The 20,156-nt window shown below is 40.4% G+C and overlaps 1 non-coding gene across 1 annotated transcript; it reads left to right on the forward strand.

The window, feature by feature from the left end:
• The first annotated feature begins 12,437 nt into the window (after positions 1-12,437).
• On the forward strand, positions 12,438-12,577 carry LOC142360677 (U4 spliceosomal RNA). Its single transcript, XR_012763287.1, has one exon. It is a non-coding gene; the product is annotated as a U4 spliceosomal RNA (small nuclear RNA).
• The last annotated feature ends 7,579 nt before the right edge of the window (positions 12,578-20,156 follow it).

Consider the following 20,156-nt stretch of genomic DNA (forward strand, 5'->3'; position numbering starts at 1 on the left):
GTTCTCAGCAAACCTCATGCGGAAGAGCAAAGTACCATGATCTCCAAGGGTGCAGCAGGGAGGGTTACACTCTTGTGAGCTTTTCCCCAGAGCTACACTGAACAAATCAGCCCACTGGTCTTTTTGAACCTCATTCACAGCCAGCTCTCCAGGGGTTGTTCATGGGATGAAGACACAGCCTGAGGCTGCGGGATCACACTGATGCCACAGTACTCTCCAGATGATGCCTGTCAGTTTGTGAATCTAACCTTAAATGCCCAAATTGGGAGAGGAAGAGTGTGACCTAGAAATGAAACAAAAAGATGACAGAAAATAAGAAATAGAAACTAGGAAAGAGAAAGGCCGTATCACAGTAATTCCTTCATTTTTAAGATGTTAATTCAGACTTGAGTTTTGTGGCACGGTAGAGTTTACAGGCAGATAAAAGTTATATTATTTTTGCTGTATTTTCTTTGTTTAAAATTGGTACAATTGAAAAAGAAAGAAGGAAACACAGTGACAAGCTTAAGACAAAAAAAAAGTCATTATTTTGGATGCACAAAAATGGATAAGATGTAGGTGTCATTTTAAATAAAGGAACAAGGAACAAGAACAGCAAAAGGGTTAGCCATAGAAAAAAACAGTTCTGAAATCATCTATCACATCCATCCCTCTATCAGCTGCATTTTAAAATCCTCCATTTCAGTTTAAAGATATATTTGCAACCTCCTCTTTCAGCAGTGAAGGTGGCTTCTCCTCTGCATGCAACTGCACAGGTTCTTTAACTATTTAAAATCTATCTTATTATGAACTTGTCCTTGGTGCACAGGCCTCTCACTATCTGTCCAAGAAATCAGCACACCAGGTTGCTCCTCCCAGCTGGGAGGTGCTATGGGACTTTGGGTAAACTGCTTCTCCTCTTTGCCTGTCATCCACAAAATTAAGATTATGACAATGTGTTCCTGTTGAAAAGACTAAAAAATGCTTGGCAAGAGTAACAGTATTATTCAAACTAATTATCACAGCTATTCCTTGCCATACTGTTTGCTTTTTGAACCTTCCTTCAAATATTTAAACTATTCTGGAAGCTCAGTTTGAAACCTTAAACAAACCATAGGAATATATCTACTTGTAAAAACACTGTAAGAAGCATGTTCTGATTATCCTGAAGCCTCATTAACCCTCCTCAAGCAGTTGCGTCATCGCTTGTGTAGGAGCACGGAAGTGATGGATTTTGTTCACTGAGGGCACACTTATTTAAACTTCTTTTCTGGTCCAATGTGATGGCCACAGAGGATAAAGTCACGCAAACGGTTTATAAATGTGGTTGTGTATGAGCATCCATAACCGAGGGGAACATGCCAGTTTGGCTGTTCTGGTACCTTTAATGTAGAACAACATTTTGCATAGGCAGGCCTAGGTATATGATATAGTTTCCCAGAGGAATTTTAAAGCTTGTTAACTAAAATGTAGAGAAGTTTGAAAAAACAAACCCTATTAAATAATGACACACCAGCAATAGGCTGGAGTAAATCTTCTTCAAGACAAGTGTCTTACAGCTGTGGACGACAGTGCCATAAAGGCAGAGAACGAGCTATTGTCATGCAAGCTATTCAGCTGAGCTAAACTACAGAGTAGGATGTAGTCCCAGGCAAATCCGGGAACTGAAAAGTGCAAAGACTCTTCATATGAAATGGGAATATGCGTCACACAAGCCAATGCTGGTAGGGGGTCTCTCTCTGGGGACAAGGCTTGAACTAGATAGATTAAATCAACTAAAAGCTATGACTGTAATTTACTTTCTCTGTTTTGTATTGCACTGTGGTACTAGTAACAGTAGCACACAAAGGCTTTACACAAAAACAATCCTTTCTTTTGCTGAGGCTTGTCTACACAGGGAAATTTAGAAGTATCTTTATATCAGCATAACTCCCCATGTGGACACTCTTCCTTCAGAATAATTCCGCGATAATTACAATTATGCTGTATAATTATGCTGCATAATTATAACAGTGAATTTCTTCGTGTAAACAAGCCCTTACTCTTTAGCTGAAACTACTTGAACCTTCAGAATTATGTCACTGTCTTTGCTGATGTTTACAGCCTTCTCTAAACTTGTCAGCTGTATGCGTTCCCAGCCCATTAGCTGTTGTTTATCCAAGCTAAACATATTTTATTGTTCTAATTTGTTCTCAGATCAGTCGCTCCAGCCTCATAGCCCTACCTGACATTCAGAGCATCATAGTATTTACTATGTCCCATTTACTTCAAAAGCAGAGCTTGGAAGAATGGCACATGTGCCCAGACACTTTGAAGTGGCTGCAAATTTTATCTGATTGTTAGCAGGACCACTACAAGGAATTTCCTTCTCACTGTTGAGGAGTCCTGAAGAAGAAGTTTGCTCACATAATTAGCAGAGAAATATTCCTTACAATTTTTCAACGGTCTTACCATCATTCTTAGTTTCACCCAGCTCTGCTGCAGTTAGCTGAGGAGTCAGGGGCCACATCAAGTGAGGTGTTTTAATCCTGTGGCCTGCAACAGAGGAAATCCATTGCTGTTCCACATTAGCATTGCTGTCCCTATCAGCAACCATCAGTTTCAGGGCAGAACAAGATTTGCCAGTCTTGCCTTAGGTGGTGGTGCAAGGTCACTAGCATTTTCAGTTCTATTTTCTTAGAGGTCTGAGAAGCAGTCAGTCATCACAAGGTACACTGTTAGACAGGTCATCAGTCCAGCACTTAGCAAATATTTATCTGTCACCTTGTTTGGAAGTGTTGCATGAGACTGAAAAACTCTTCACTGATTTTCACAGTTGCCTCTAAACAGCCTGCAAATTATGTACTGTACAGGATCTTCACACCTAATTCGCCTCCCATATTGTCAATGAATTCACTAATACTAATAGTACTGTTGTTAATAATACCAAATAAAGCTAATAAACTGTTATTTATCATTTTGTTGGCCTTGACATTTTAAAGCGTTTCTAGAGCACTTATTGTGACCAGTGGCACTACAGTAGATGCAAAGATGGCCTGTTCCCCAGCCAGGGAAATGCAGGTTCCTCTGGACTGGAGAGCAGCAGACTCATAGCTGTGCACATCAATGCTACTCTAGAGTTTAAGGCAGGAAGTATAGAAGATTATTCAGTTTTGCTAATGGGGAAAGTTTTGGACCCTAGTAAGTGAGAAGTGTTAAGCCATACAACTCTTTGCATTTCAACTTCAAACTCTTGCTCAGAGTTTCACTCCCCATTCACAGATGTACTGGTGAACTACTATTTTTTTTTCGCCTCCAGCCACTCCATTTTCCATCCAAGCAGAGGAAAAAATACTTCTTCTCTTGATTGCAAGGAACATCCTGAAGCTGCTTTTTGCTGGTGCATTCAGAGCTTGAACTGTGTTAGTTGGGAAAGATCATGATAGGGCAAGTCACAAGGGAGTTCTGCTGTGTCCCTAATTAGCTGAGCTACCCAAATAATGTAGAAGGTCATCAGAAGCCATTTTCACTCTGTTTCTCAGATAGCGAGAGGGGCTGTGTTCATCTGAACACTCTGATCTCATTTTAAAGAAAACAGAGAAGGAAAGGAAGATTTTTATCCGTTCTGATAATTTATCATGTGCAGCAGTACAGCTGTTTATGTCAGAAGGCGGAAGTGGAAGAAAGGCCTTTGTTTCTGTTTGGCAAATTTTCCACAACAGTCTCAGCAGAAGAGAGCTATTTTATTCTGTAGGGTGCAGCTCTCACACGGGAACATAACAGCAACAAATAAAAAAAGTCTTAGCTGATGATTTGGCAGCAGTCTAGCAGTCTTCGTTTCGTTCTTTAACATTAGCATTCTTCCAGCTTTTCCCAACGGCGGCAGTAAAACTTAGAAGTTTATTGAAACTCCTACTCTTCCTTTGTTCCAGTGTAAGCACAACTCAGTCATTTTACAGTCTCTAGCATTTGAAAGAATTACACCATTAAGAAAATGTGGATCTTTTTGCATTCAAATGCCTACTCTTGGAGTTGGTATGGATGCAGGGGCCATCTGTATTACTATTTCTTAATTAAGCTATCACTGTGCTTGGAGCTGTACAGTCGAAAAAAGAGCAACGCTGGATCAAAAACTGAGTAGGTGGATGACGCTGTGATTCACAGTGTGGCATGTGGTGCTGGGGCCGGTTCTGTCCCAGAGCTCCTCAGATATGATTGCTTGGCAGCAAGGTGCCAGGGCCAGCACAGGCACAACGCAGTCAGGGCAGAGGCAACATTCTTCTAGAGAAACAAAAAAAAGGTGGATTTTTTAGACACTGTGAAAGAACAGAAACTGTTAATATATTTCCAGTGAACAAGCTTGTAGATTTAGGTAGGTTTAGCTGGCGAGAATATAGTTCAGAAAATACACACATCTTTTACTCAAAAAAAGACTGGATCCTGTTAAGGTTTGGGTTAGGTCAATACATAGCCAGCAACCCATTATTGCCTTAACAAGTGTCTATATATCACATTCAAAAGAGTTCTTTAGGAACTTCACTTTTAATTGGACTCAGTAAAGGGGCTTTGTTCAATTAGCCTCAAAAGTCCTGCTAACAGAAATATTCCAGTGATATTAGGAAAATTACATCTATATGAAAGGATAGTTGTGATCATGTCTCTACCTTCTTTGTGAACTGAATTGTGTTGAAGAAAGCAAGATAATAAAAATGGAACTAAATAATTAAATTTTAAATAAAGTAGAATTTTCTGTTGTGCTATAACTAGTAAATAGCTGAAGAAAAACTTCGGGAGGCAGAAAAGTAGATGTTAATACAGAAATTTAAAGATAATGAGAAAACACTAATACTGATCAGGATGATTATGATGATTATAACTTCTAATATGTGAAATCATCATGAAAATGATACAGCCTAGTATGAGCTCAGAAGTTACACGTATACTTAGGCACTAGGAAAAATCTTTTCATGTTGATATGGTTTGTGCAGTTACAGTAGAACTTACAAAGAAATAAGGAAATAAGTAAAACAATCTGATGGGAAGAACAACACTCTATACAAAGAAAAAGTTTCCTGATTCAAAAAGATCTTCCAAAATCATCAAATAGGAACACAGAAAAGTAAAAGATATATTGAGGATAGAGGAAAATACGTTGATGCAAATCATTCAGAGGTAACACTGGGCAGCATGGTGTGTTCAGTTGCAGTCAATATTAAGATTTATTGATCTGAGAGACAAATATTGACCAAGGTGATGCCAAAGTCAATATTTAACTTCAGGGATCATAAATCTTAATAGTGACTGTAAAGAGCAGTCAGTATCATCTATGTTTGATATATATTTTATTGTCTTTTACAAGGGTATAAACCTTTTTTTTTAAAGAGAAGCTGTTTTCCTCATTTCTAACAGCGCCTTGCCTTGTCAGAGTAATCCAGATGTATACGCTTGCCTTTTCAAAGATCATCTGGTGACTGGGGCAGTCTCAAAGTTGCGAGAATAATCTGAGTGATGATGAAGCTGCCTACTTAACAAATAATAAAGAAACAGTTGGCAGCATCTTTTGCAGATCTATGTTAGCTATGAAATGGTGACCTACATGCAACATGTTGCTAGACAAAGCTATTTAATAACCTAGGGGAAAATCAAGTATAAATGATGTAAGGTATCTGCAGTTCTTCAGGGATTTCTCAGTTTTCCACTGCTCTACCTCAACACATCAACAGGATCCATAAAATGTTCGTGTACATAACAGTTCCTACTATTTACAAATTATTCCAGTATATGTACTATTGCACACTCTTGCACATAGTAGTTTACTGTTTTTTATAGTATTTCTGTCAGTTCTGCTTCTCATATATGTGAGCTATTTCTTAACCCAATATCTAGGGTTCACATTGTTAAACAGAAAGATCTTTTTCTCACTTGCTATCTCCTTCCTCTTGCTTATATTAAGGAGATGGCACTGACAACCACAGCTAAGTTAAATGGAAGTTGACAAATACATACCATTAAGAAAAAATGCCCATGAGGTACCAAATGATAATTTAGTTAACAGTCTTGGAGTATTCCTAGCCATACCAGTGTTCCCCATAATGTTCAGAGATTTCTATTACATGAGACGACCTTTGGTTTCAAAAGCCACTGCATATTTGACATCCACATTTCTGATACCTGAAAACCACATTTATGATAAAAGATTACTTGGACACTACTACAGTGAGTGAGCCCAACTCATCCCAAAAAAAAACTTTTTAAAGCCAGTTTATCGGATCTAACCCAGCACAAGGGAATGATTTGACACAACTTTATGTAATAAAGTTTTAATTCTGTGAAAAGGAGGCCTTATGACATTAAGAAGCATGACAGCTTTCCTCAAATGGTTTTTTCATGTCAGCACAGTCCAAAGACGTAATTAGTTGCAATGTCCTTACCCTCAGAGTCAGGGGTTTCCAGAGAGGGAAAAGCCACCAGTGCCATCGCCCAGCTCCTGCAACTGATTCCCCCGGGGGCTGCACTGTCTAATTTTACATCTCAGGGTCCTGACAGACAACGGGCTTCCTTTCCAAAAGTGTCCGCGCATTACCAGGACGACTTGCAGGGAGATTTTTCCTGCCTGAGAAACAGTGAACGTAGGTAAGTGTATCTAAACCAATGCTGAGCTCAGTCCTTAGGCTTCAATAGTGCCTCAGGTTAAACACTTGTTAGCAGGCACTTGTTAGAGGCAGTAGACAGTCGTAGTCTGATCATTTCCATGACCCATTAAATTTTTGACTGTCAAAAGAAAACAATTAGAGTTTTCTGGAAAGAGATTCCTTTCTCAGGCTGTTTTTCATGATTTTCCCAGTCTTTAGAACTCTGCCATTAAGTGATTTAGTTTTACTGATACTTTTTCTCTTGGTTTAGGAGGTGACAAGGCTAGAAACTATGGTAATTAGTGAACACAGTAAAAGTCGTGTCCATTTCCACTCTACCAGTGCTAGCAACTGAGCAAACACTGATACCGGAAGCACTCACATTCAGAGTTTACACGTGGCTGAGGGAGTACCATCCAAACTTTCTTATAATGGGAAGTCAAGTATTTTGCTCATTTTAAGTATCTGCAATTGTAAACAATGGTGATAATACTGGGAAAGAATGCACTTCAGCAGAGAGATGACTCTCGATGTGATAACACTCTGAGATAACATTTTAAAAGAAGCAGACTAAGGAGGGGTTGTCTTTTATCTATTACATCACAGCAATTTGGCTTTAGAAACATTCAGTAGGTAGCTGTATTTACAAACTTTAATTTGCGATGACTCTAGTGATAAAGAGAGGAAGAGTCATCCCAGTCTTGGGGAAAAAAAAACAAAACACAACACTCCATACTTTGTGTTTCCACTACGTGTAGTCATCATCTGGCATTTGGCTGGGGTGTAATAACTTGGTGTCTCTTTGTTCCCCGTACAGGATGAAGGTTTTAATCAGTTCTGTCAGAACGTTTGCTCAGTTAATCTCCCAGCAATGTGTGATGAATACTCTGCCTATTGACCGTCTCAGCAGTTGGTGGGTTCTCCACCCTCACCCCGTGGTGAGACGCATCTAGTTGCTGCTGGCTGCTCATTTTCTTTTAAAAGAGGAGCACTGCCTCTCTCCCCAGCCCCCAGCAGGCACGTCCCACTCAGCCCACCCCCTTTAGCCTCACACCCCTCTTCTGCCTTTCCCCTCTGGAATCTGGAAAATGCTGCCCACCCCACACCAAGGTTTGTCCTTGGATAATTACTCCGTCCCAGTCACCTTGAGCTCTCATACCACAAAGTACTCGCTCTCTGCTGAGCTTTTTATCTTTATTTTCATACCAGGAGAAACAGATTTAGGGTGAACAGGAAAGTTTTGGCAACATCTGTCATCACATTATCAACACAGTGCTAGTGATGAATAGTTCTGGAGCAAAGAAAATGCCATAGGAAGCTCTACTTCGTTGGGACAAAAATACAAGAGAGCACTTCCTCCATCAGCGACTCAGAAGGAGGAAAATAAGGAAAAGTCCTAATCAAAATATCAAATCTCAGTTGCCTGCAACTGTGAATTGGCTTGACAAAAAAACCCCGATCCCACATGTGACTGCACACAATTGTGGGGTCTGCCTGTGCCAGCTCTTTGCAGAGCAGAGATTGGTAGGAAAGTTTCTTACAAGCATCCTCAATTTTAGCATGCTTGGTAACAAAAGCCTAACAGAACATCCCTGAAAAGCAGAGAGCTTCAGCTCACAACTCAGGAAAACATTTCCTAAAGTTCCTAAATTAGGCCAGAAATAAAATCCATTGTACAAAAAGCAATGTAGATATTTGGGACAGTGATATACTTTCAGTTATAAGGGCTGACAGAGATAGTGCATTGGGAAGGATGCAGAAAATGTTACATAAAACATGGATTTGAGGAAATATAATCGAAAAACTTCATGACTTCCAGCTGTGGAGTCTTTTCAGACCTATCTGAAATGCACAACTGTGCTACCTGTGAATAAGTGGAGATGCACTATTAATGTACTACTGCACTTGTTACAGAACATCTTCATGTACAGGTAAATCTGTCTTAGATCAAGCTCCAACTCTGGCAGCCAGATTTCACCAGAGTGACATATATGAAGGCTGGGTTCTCATATTTATTATGCGATTTGGATTCAGTATCTCCCTCACGTTTTCAGGGTGTTCTGTTCTTCCCATTGATGATTCCCACCTAAATAAAAGTGACTACAGCTCCTGTTGTTTGTATGCTTCTGGTTTATTCTCTGCACTGTACCACAATGATATAGCAACTATATCTGCTCTTGTCTGAGCTAAGTGGCACCAAAAGCCACCTGCGTTCTCTGTGTTTCTGAATCCCACCCAGCTCCTGCAAAGAACGTAAACGCAGTCAGAGTTTGCTTTGTCTACCCTTTACACCCTGCCTTGCTGTAAGTTGGCCTCACTACTCCATCTTCAGTGATGGAGCCGTCTTGACTGCCCAACCAGGAGGGCTAATGGGATAGATGGAGCCAGGCATAGCACATCAGGTCCCAGCACACAGCAGTTAGTGTATCGCCAAATGTGTCCTTGAATATTAAAATGCAGGTCTGACCCAGTGTTTTCCCCAAAGGCATAGCAACTGAATCATCTCAGAGCTCACAGTAAGCAAACAGATGGTCAGCAAGAATATGAGACATCATGATATCTGTGCATAAAAGTATGCATATTTGAATGCGTGTGCATGCCTCCTTGAAGCGAGTATACAGAGTTTGACTGCCTTTTCTAGGGCTCTGGGAAGTTGTTTTCAGCTTGAATTTAGTGTCAAATAAATCTGGCTTATAGGTCACTTGTGATAGCTTGTGACCGAGTTACATAGCACTGTGAAGCAGATACCATCGCGTATTATATCTTCAAGAATTCCTGATGCAAAAATAAGGAAAACATTATAGTTCTGTTGATTTTGTGTTTTGAAGCTCTTGAAACTGAGAAACTTGCTAAAATAAATGAAATGCTGCATAAAGCACCTGACACAAGTGAATTATGCTAATAGAATGGGTATGTGTAGTTCACCGTAGATGTATGTCTAAGTTCTTGTTTACACCTCGGCATCTCATTCACACATTCTTGATAGAAGGATCAATCAAAAGTGGGGTGCTAAATAGCATGCCTTTAATTAAGTAGATTTCAGAAGTTTCTATGAGTCCATAAAACCAGGAATGATGCACGTTGTACAGATTTTCCTTTTCAATTTTAGAAAGATCCTGTCCTCCAAGTCAGTGCTTTCTTCCCAGTCCTTGCCTCTTTTTTTCTAAATATATCTCTCTTTTCCACTGCTTCCTTGTAATGAACACCATGTATTCAAGCTTCTTACCCACCAGGCAATTTGCCATTTCATTAGCCCCTTCTAAACCAGCTCTCTGTCTTCTCAGAGATGTTTTGAAGAGCTCTGCAGAACCATCTTGCTGAGTTTTCTTGTCAAAAAGCATCACGTTGCTGCCTAAGCATTATCAGGAATGGTTTAGTATGGGAAAGTGATGTGAGAGGACAGTCATAAGAGAAGAAGAAGCAAGCATGTACCTTTTCAGCAGAACACCTGAGCCAATCTAACAGCTCCATGTTTTCAGCAGCACCTTCACAATCCAAGTCTTTCCCCTGTATTTGTGGACCAGGTACCACACTCAGGCATACAGACCCCTCTCAGAATTCTCTCCACCAGGCTGGGTCTGCAGAATAGCCACAGAGAAAGAGAAAATCTGGGGGGCTGCAAAGCCCATGACTAAGGCCCAACTTTTTGCCTTAACCAACTCCCTTATGCTTAGATCTGACCCGCAGTACCTTTTTTTCACTGTAACTTGTTCACCAAAGCTAAAAGAACCAGAGCTTTTGCCAAAGACTTTATCTCTTCGAAGCTCTGTAGCCAGGAGACAGTTTCACAAACACTTGACAATCTTTTCCAGACAGATTGGAATTTAATATTTTATGGGCTGTCAACTGGAATGGAAAAGCAATGGTTCCGTAGTTTCTTTTCAGACCAAACTGCCATGAGTCCAGCTCTCTCCCTATACTCTGCAGCAGAGACCTTATTGCCAGATCTGCAGTTATGATGTTTTCATGTATGCCATCACTTTTTTTGTAAGCCAACAATATTAATGACTAGACATTGGTTTTGCTATATCTCAAAGTAATGCCCTTTTAAAGCAACAATTTTAGATCAGTCCTTCATGCTAACTCCACAGTGCCAATGTTGACAACTGATCTGATCCCCCTGTTCCAAGGAGAAATCTTACTCCTCCAGTCTTAGAAGATCACAGTACTACAGGGTATAAGCAAACTGTCATATATTAAAAAAAAAAAAAAAAAAAAGGCACAGACGGTCTCTATTTTCCGCAGACTCTCATGCAGTTTCCCTGGACTCGTCTCCTCCTTCCTTTTCTGCCTCCATTCTACAGGCTTCTCCAGACATTTTATCTGAGGTAAGTGATTGTCAGTTTATTCAAAGCACTTATCATATTTGCAAGAACTAGCACAGACCTCTCACATATTTGGTCTAGGTGTGATAAGAACATTTGCTCTTTATACATTAGCCCCACTTAGAACTTGTCAAAGACACCAAGTGGTCCTGCAATCTATCATCTATTCAGCAGTGCAAGTGAAGCTGGGTGGTTTGTTTCATCAGCCCTTTGAGATCAGATATCACTGTTGCTGCCCCAAAACAGCCACAGCTTGGAGAGGTCAGCAAGACACATATATATGATACGACAGGATCTGGCCTGTAGAAAAGGAGCTTTGTTCCCCTCCATCAGTGGATGGTGCACTGAAGACAGCAGTGGTAAGTACTCTAGTTGGAGGCTACATCCGTACCAGTAAAATAAACTGTGCTGGACAGGCTCATGCACTGAAGCTCAGTCACCTCCACTGTTGAATTTCTAGAACAGTTTTGACCCTGGCTGACTTGCACGCACCCAAGCAATCTCCGGGAAGATGTCCTGAGCTACCACAGGCCAGGGACTCTTCCCACCGGAGCGTCTGGCTGCAGCCACCTTGCTCTCACGGGCTAAAAGTGTTTAATCATGTGCATGCTGGCAGTTCAGTGCCAGGTGACTTCAGTGGCGGAGAGCTGGACATGTTTGATTTACCAGTGTAGGTGTAGCCTCACTGTCTAACAGCTTCCTCTGAAGTTGAAACTGGAAACTTCTGAAGGAGCCCAGCGGGTTCCCGTGCCCTGGATAGGCCCTCTGATAGCTCTGAAAAGCCAGATTCTGAATTCTCTACTAAAGTCTTCAATAGCATTGAATAAAAAAGGGGATGAGAAGCTACAAAGCAGACACAATCTCCAATCTTCAGATTATCAGCCCCAAATCCACATGCAGAGGGAAAAATATGTATGCCTGGGTTTCCTTTAATAGATTGTGCAGTCTACTCACTCACAGTTATCACATGTGCTAATGTAAGATTTACTGTCCATAATTAATCAACCTTAGGCAAGAATATTTAGCACTTCTACTCCGTTTTTCATTTTCAAAGTGCTTTTCAAACACTACCTAATTAAACATCAGGAACAATTATTTCCAAGCTACTTTATAGGCACATTTGAAAAATGAAAAAACCATATTTTAGCACGTATTAGAGGAATCTTTTTAAACCAAAACAGCTCTATCTACAACCTGCTGAAGGAATGAGAGCAGTAATAGGACAGAGATTTCCAAACAGACCAAAGCGGGAGCCGGTTAGTTCTGTCCCTACGCACACAAAAGCTACTAATGCAGCTTCATTTTTAAAACTTCTGTCTATCTCACACTTTCATTTTGTTTCCGAGAGAACATTTTATTATTAAAGAACCACAGAACCAGGATGAGGAAGAATTGCTTCTTTGCAATGGACAGGTGCCACCAATGGGCCTGGGGCTCTGATTCACACGCTCGGCAGTAACTCATGAGGTCACACCTGTAAGTCTCACCTCATCTCTTTCACAGAGGCAGCAGATCAAGGTGTATGTTCACACAGCGGTAGTGTCTTCACTAGCAAGGTCAATCCAAGGCAAGGTATTTGCTCACTGAAAACTGTTCCAATGTCTTTCCCTCATGAGTAGAAATACAGTCAGCACTGGCAATTTTTGACAACCTCTAAGGAGAAAGCTGGGTGTGGTGGACCATGCCTGTCACCCCAGCGGGTCAAGAGATGGGTGGGTACCCACGAGCCCAGGGCTGTAGTGTACTAGGGCAGCCAGCTTTCCACATCATCTTTGGCATCAGTCTGATGATCCCAGAGAGCTCAGGTCAGCAGGTTGCCCAAGGAGGGCTGAACCCACCCAGGTCAGAAACAGAGCAGCTCAATTTCTGGCAGCACAGACCAGTTTACCTAGAAGCGTGTATCAAAACTGTTGGTGATTTCAGTCAATAGGCCAGTTGACCACAGATTTTGATTGAGAGTGGGCACACAGCCTCTCCGTCCTCTCTTCTAAAAAGACAATGCAGAGGTAAGGTGTAGACTGCAGAGGTGATATGTTAAGCCTGACAGGGGTATCGTGAGTCAGGGCTGTCAGAGCTTAACAGCAAGTTCTCATTTGCCAGAATCTTTCTCGCCTTAATAGTGAAAATAACATTAACACTGCATAAATAAGCAAACAAGGAAGCACGGGTTCCTTAGGACAGAAAGTGTTATATTTTCTCTGATGAGCTAAATAAAATCAAGAAACAAAATATTCTTCATTAGACATTAAGAGTTTATGGATCTGCCAACATGGCCTGATGCAATTCTGGGCAGAGATACCTCAGCAAGCTCAAAATAAGCTGGCTCCACTACTGGAAGCAGCGTAGCCAGGCAAATATGGTATTCTGCACCAGCTCATTAGCCCTGCTGCAAAGTCAACTATATTAACTCGGATAGTGCATCACGCTAATGTGGCTTCACTTCTTCTGGGGCCCAGACTGGTTCATTCAGCACGGGTAACTCAGTGCAGCGCTTACATGAGCTCTCCAGTTACACATCAAGGCAGGGGACAGCAACCTTTCGAGGATGGTGTGTACCAGATGGTATTTTTCTTTCCCAGATTAGAGGTTAAACATGCTGGTAAGAAAGCTGTGGGATCCATGAGAAGTTGCCTCTTACAGAAAAAATATGCTACCATTTTCTATCATCATTAAATTGCATCTGTATGAGGCAGAAGCTCCCGCTGCTCGCAGAACTCAGAGCGAGCCGGAAGGTGGGAGCCACCAAAGTTTCTCTCCAGATGGCACAGTCCCCAAATCAGCTCTGTGCTAGCCCTACTGGTGTTTTTAGAAATTGACCTCCACACTGCTACTGGTTTCAGTGCCCCAGACTGTGAATAGGCTGTAAGAGTCACAGGGATGCAAAATGTTCTGGGAGGCTGCAACTTAAGGCTAAGGCTTTTCTGCACATATCCTTGAGTGCCGTGCTCGGGCACAGCTGCCTTACAGACAAATTACAGAATGTGTTCTGGCTTAGAAGTAGGCAAACCTATCTTCAGTTCATAATGAAATAATTCAAGTGTCTTTCATAAGAGTGCTAAAAATTGGGCTTTGGATTAGGTTGTTGACCTACATGCCTCAACTCCCTGGCTGTGAAATGGGAACAGTCTTTCCAGCAGGGACATTGCCGAGAGAATTTCATTCCTGCTTATAAAACACTACCACAGTGAAGTGCTAATAAGACATATAGACATGTTAGGTTTACTTAAACTATTTGAAATATTCAGAACAGGGAAAACGGTCACAGCCTTCCTTTTGCTAGTGTAAATGGAAGCAATTGTATTGAACACAACTCACTGTGTATAAAATCTAATTGATGTCAGTCTCTGTGTCTTTCCATGCACTTAAAATGGACAACAGGAATATTTCTGATCCCACTCACAGCTAAGCTACAGTGACCTTATACTGAGGACCCATTTATAGAGCTTTTTTGTTTTATACTTTAGCTGGCTTCAAGGCTTACACAAAAGCCTGGGATGTTTTGATTTATTTATCTCAGTATCCCCCTTGGGTAGAGTAACTTGGAGGATGCACAAGCCTGAGTTTGAAAATAATGCCGTAAAATAATTTCTGAAACTATTTCAGAAGCCAAAGCAGCAGGTATTTTAACACTTAGTCATAATTATTCAGAAACAAGAGACAAAATGAATTGCATCTACCTAGGTGCGGAGAAGGCTTCTTGTTTAAGTTTGCCACATATCCCCATATGTGTTTTTACCCTCTTTACAAACATAACTATTCCAGGAACACTACGTAGTGGAGACACAGTTAAAGGCTACACTTGACTGCTCACGGTTGATTCTGTTATGATGCCTCTGAGGTGGAAGCTGCTCAGCTCAGCACCACATGGCAGAGACATGATGACTGACAAAGAGTGCGTTCCCAGTCCACTGCAAGATGACAAGTGTAATGTGTTAGTTAAGCCATCAGACTACATCAGGCTTCCATGATTACTGAATCCTAGCTTTGAAAGGTATATTATTTCAGACAGAAATAAAAAATGGAAAGGACAGGCAATTCTAACTTTTCCATTCCCAACACCTTATGTTTTCCAAAAACTGTGACAACCAATTTTCCTGGATTTGTTTGTAAACAAGCCTGACGGACTGTGGGGCTCCTTTTATACCACTGTGTGAAAGCTGGGTGAAGAGGGCCCAAGCAAGAATGTTCCAATATCAGGTCAGTAGCTATGCTAAGATGACTTCATAAATCAGTTTCCCTATAAGTAAACCCATTAGCGTCACTCCACCTACGGGTCTATGTCAGAAAACAGATAATAGGACAGGGGGACTTCAGGCTGGACCCATATGTCAGTTTTTCTGTCCTCTTTCCAAGCGGATAGAAACATAAAATTTCCTTTTTATTTTGATTCACAAGTTAAATGATGCCTGAGGTCCAAAATGAGACTGCACTGATCAATTTTTCTACATTCACTTGCACTCCACCGTCAGTTTTACATGCAATATTCTTACAGGAAAGCCAGTCAGATATTAATACTTTGTATAGTTCGATCTCTGAAACAACAAGCTTAAGATTGAATACTGTGTAATCCTGATTCTAGCCCTGATATCTCCTACTCATAGCAGTGATTGAAAGAGATTAGAATTAAGTGATCAAATGCAAATGGCAAAATGACATCTGTGACGGTACCGTTCCTGATTAGATACCCAACGAAACACTGAAAGTAGTGGGCCAAGCAGTGCCATACACTACTAAGTAACCTCCCAGGCTTTCCCACAAGTCATAGTACTAGTTTGTATTTCTGGTAATTTACAAATTATTGTACTATAAATGGCCACTATTTAAATACATGTGTCAAACATACAATCTCCTCACCACGGAGGTTAGGATATCTTTCATCTGTCAAGAATTCTGGACTATTCAGTGTTTTCTTCAGAGCTACTTAATAGCTGTCCATTATTGCATGTCACATTCAGTTACTCTGCACCTACAGAATCATACTCTGGTTAAGAAGGATAGAAAAATAAGTCATTATTACGATAGACCCAAAGGATCCTGTTCATATCACGAAGCAATGGTTTTAAACTTTCCAAAGCGGTTGACATATAAATCTTCCAACATGTATAGGATTTCCATTTAAAAAGAGTAACAAGAATGCAAGTGGCACATAGGCGTCCAAGAAGACAGAAACTCGTTACACTGCCCTTCCAAATAACCAACTGTTAGTTTGAGTTTTTTTAATTTTATGACTAGCTGTTTATTTCTTTTCCAAATGCCAAGTCAAAATCTCAAGATATATGAGGAAAATTATAAATATTAAACCATTAACACTTACAGAAACACAGCCAGCTTTCCAAATTCACACAAGTTTCTCCAGCTTCAGCTTTGAGAGGACTCCTATAAGTCAATTATTGACCGGGGGTGGGTGGGGAACGGAAGAGTGGGGAAAAAAAAAAGGAAAAAAGAAAAGAAAGAAAGGAAGGAACAGAGAGAGAAACATAAAGTAAAAAAAAAAAAACACCTTCTTTAACAGAGGCTGCTGCAGTAGTATGGCACAGAAAGACTAATGGGGACAGCTGAACCAGGGCATGAGATTGTTATGAAACTAAAAATTATGTGTATTTTGTTCAGCACTTTCCATATTATTTTTTCCTTATGTTAAAAACAAGAAAAAGAAAAAAATAAAAAGAAATAAAAAACAGGAAGAAGAATTCCAGCTGGGATGCAACCAGCAACAGCCTTTCAGTGTAAGAGATCTGTTGCTGACTTCAGGATAAAGTACAATGAGCTGCAGATAGTCATTGGCCAGCCAGCACTATTATGTAGTGAAAAAAACTTTTCCTCCATAAAGGCTGTAATTTCCACATTTCAGATAGCAGCAAAAATTATCATATGCATTTTATTGCTGTATGTACTCAGAAAACAGTGAAGGTATTTTCCTGAAATAACAAAGGCAGACTTGGGTTTTGTCTGTTTAATTATTTAATTTGCAGAATGAGAGTTGTCTCAGTAATAAACTAATCCTCATTCTAAGAGACTATAAAGGCAGAGGCAGGATGAAGTCTTATTTTCGTGTTAACAATGGCCAGGACATCCTTCAAGTTCTTGTTTAAAATTTCACCTCCCATCCTGTTCTTACTGAATTTGCACCAGTTGGTGACTGCAGGTACCAGATCACTTGCCAAATGTTCGAGCCTTTGCCTGTTCCACAGTTGTAAGTGGTGATACACAGCGAAGACGCACATTGAGTGTACCATGAGAATTATTGTAAAGTTTGTTGTATCATTCTTATATCGACAAGACTCCTGTAAAAATCCTTGATTTTGCAGTGAGCTCAGTGCCGTTACATTTCTCTGTCCAGCTGGACCCTACAGGGCTCAGTGCAGCTCAGTTTAGCCACAGGGTCTGCCAAACACACCTCTTAAGCAAGAGTAGAGAAAGAAGTAACGACAGCAGGACTTGATCCACTCAAGGCCTAGGAAGAGGCTTGCATGTGCCAAATGTTCTAAGGACACTAAATTGCTTAATTTGATTAAGCTTAAGGAGGCTGGGGGAAAACAATGGTACTTTAGTCAAACTTGTACACCATGTCATGGCTCTGTGTGCTACAAACAAACCACATGTATGTTATAGAAATCACATTGCCACAGTTGCAAGATGCGCCACAGGTCATTTTCCAACAGTAGTCCCACTTACCCTTGCCACTCACAAGGACAGTCATTTATTTTCTTTCTGTAACTCCTTCACATACACAAACATAAGCGTGCACACTGCTAGTGCACCTAACCGCCACATTCAGCCCTGTCGCACTGCACATGCAGTTGACTTGGTATTCGCCTGTGGCTGCCAGGATCATCACTGAAGTTTGGCTGCCCTTCCTGAAGTCCTGCTGCTTTGGATGTCTCCATTGTAGTATGTAAGACAGTTGGGGCAAGAGAACAGATGCTTCTGCAAGGTACTTTTGTCTTGTGAAATGGAAGTGCTGCACTAGTAAATAGACACCTGTAAGAGCACACTGAAGTTGGGACAAAGTTAAAATGCATTCATTTTGCTTTCCATAATGAAATTTCTTCTTCTTCAAGGAAAAAAAAAAAAAGATTCAGTAAAAACTGAAAAAGAACTAATAAAACTAAGAAACTGGGCAACACGATGGAGGATTTAGTTCAACAAAAGTAGAATGTGCCAGTGCAGAACAACTTAAACTCCACGCATATGTTGATGATTTCTATGGACATCTCAGACTGGGCATTTTTACAACCAATTCAATGAGGAACTGTGTTTTGTTTTCAGCAGTGATCAGAACAACAAAATCAACCGCTTGAATTGCTTGACTGTAAAAGATGGGTACTGGGGAAGTCTTGTGAGACTGGAGACTAGAGATTTCCCTTGCTCACACTGTGCAGACTTTCAGTAGTGCTTTTTTCCTAGGATATACCTGAGGATGATGAGGAAATCGGCAGCTTATATTATCAGCCTTAAAGCTCTAGCTTAAGATGGCAACAACTCACCTGTTTAAACGTGTGCATTATTGGACCCAGGCCCAAGTCACTGTGTTCACATCTATATACTATTTATTACCAATAAGATCTCTTTGCCACTACTATTAATATGATACTGACATATTGGAGGAGGCCCAGGAGAGGCTGGACTTTTTGAGAGATATGAAAACATCTCTCAAAACTTTAGCAAAGTCTTAAAAGACTTTGCTATAGGGAGTCATTAAAGGTGCAGAGATGGACTGCGTGTAGTTTGGTTAAGAGAGGGATAAGGAAGGAAGATTGGAGAAGCGAAAACTGAAGTTTCTTTTATTTGAAAATATGGGGTAGAACAGAAAGTAGAATAGATAAATGGAAGACCAGAGAAAAGAAAAAGCATGTCTGTCAACGAAACATATTTAAATTACAGGCTAATCTCACAAAGCTTGGACTAAAGTATGTAAACCTTCTGAGCAAGGATCTGAAACAGAATAAACATCAACGGCAGCAGCCAGGACAGGTGACTACATAGAGCTCTTCGATCCCAACTTCTCTGACTGTGTGAACATCTTATAATGTTATTAACTGATGGCACTGTCTCATCGTCTGCCCTGAGCATTCCTATTAGGTACACCAGACAGGATGAAGCAGAATAATACTGACAAAAATCACATACCACAGGCACCTCAGATCTCTCTGAGGGAAAGGAGAAAAAAGTAACAGCTGAGACATCACTGATTATGAACTGAATCTCAGACATCAGACCAATACACTTTTCTCAGCAAGAAATAGACAGTAAAGGCAGAAAACAGAAATTATAGTTAGTGAAAAAGATGGACCACTAACACATTCATGTGTAAGGGAAATTTTCTTCTCTAAACGGGATATCATCATAGTGATGAATCAGGTATTAAAATGAAAGTTTTCCAATGTTTTGTCCAATCCGCTTTTAATTATTTGAGCTACTTTTTTCTTTTGTGAACCTGTTCTTCTATATCATTATAGAGCATTTCTACTAATATAGTCTATACTAATACCCAGCCAGCATCTTCTACTGCTTACTTTCATCCTGATATTCCCAGTGATAATTCCCTGAAAAACCCTAAATAATGTGCCTGTCCTTGCTGTTCACAGTCTCAAAGTGTTTATTCATCACTATTTGAGATTTAATTTAACTTGGACAAGCTACATAAATTTGGTTCTCATAATCTTCTGTCATAAACCAATTCTTCTTGTCTCCTCATGATGTCCCAGTTTCTTTGATTTATCTACATTTTCACTGACATTATGAGGTTTCCAGAAAACAATGCATGATGCTGTGTATGCCCTCATCCATGCCAAAAGTTGTACAGGATCTCTGAATAAAGCTGAACACTATAGAAGACTGAAGATGATTTTCAACAATGGGTTATGACAAGTTCCACTTCCCCTCCAAAAGTCAGAATTTCAACTACTTCCCATGTTTCCAAAGTATAAAAAATATTTCACTCCATTGTAATAATTTATGAGATTTTCAAACTTCACTGATGGTGCTGACTTGTCTCCCAAGTGTTGGATTTGGTACTCATTGCCCTATATCCTGCAGGTGGTTGCCATATAAGGACAACTTACTAATTAAGGGTAAATTTTCACAACATCTTCACAGTCTTGCTAGAAATTGGGCCCCTTCCTCACTGGGCATGCTGAATTTTTAGGTGGACCAGTAAGCAGAACTTTCTAAAGTTCAGTAAACACAGGGAGCCTGGAGTAGAGTTTCCTGCTTCCTCTAATGTAGAGCCCTGACTCTT

This window comes from Opisthocomus hoazin, chromosome 2, assembly GCF_030867145.1.
Source record: "Opisthocomus hoazin isolate bOpiHoa1 chromosome 2, bOpiHoa1.hap1, whole genome shotgun sequence".
Taxonomy (NCBI): domain Eukaryota; kingdom Metazoa; phylum Chordata; class Aves; order Opisthocomiformes; family Opisthocomidae; genus Opisthocomus; species Opisthocomus hoazin.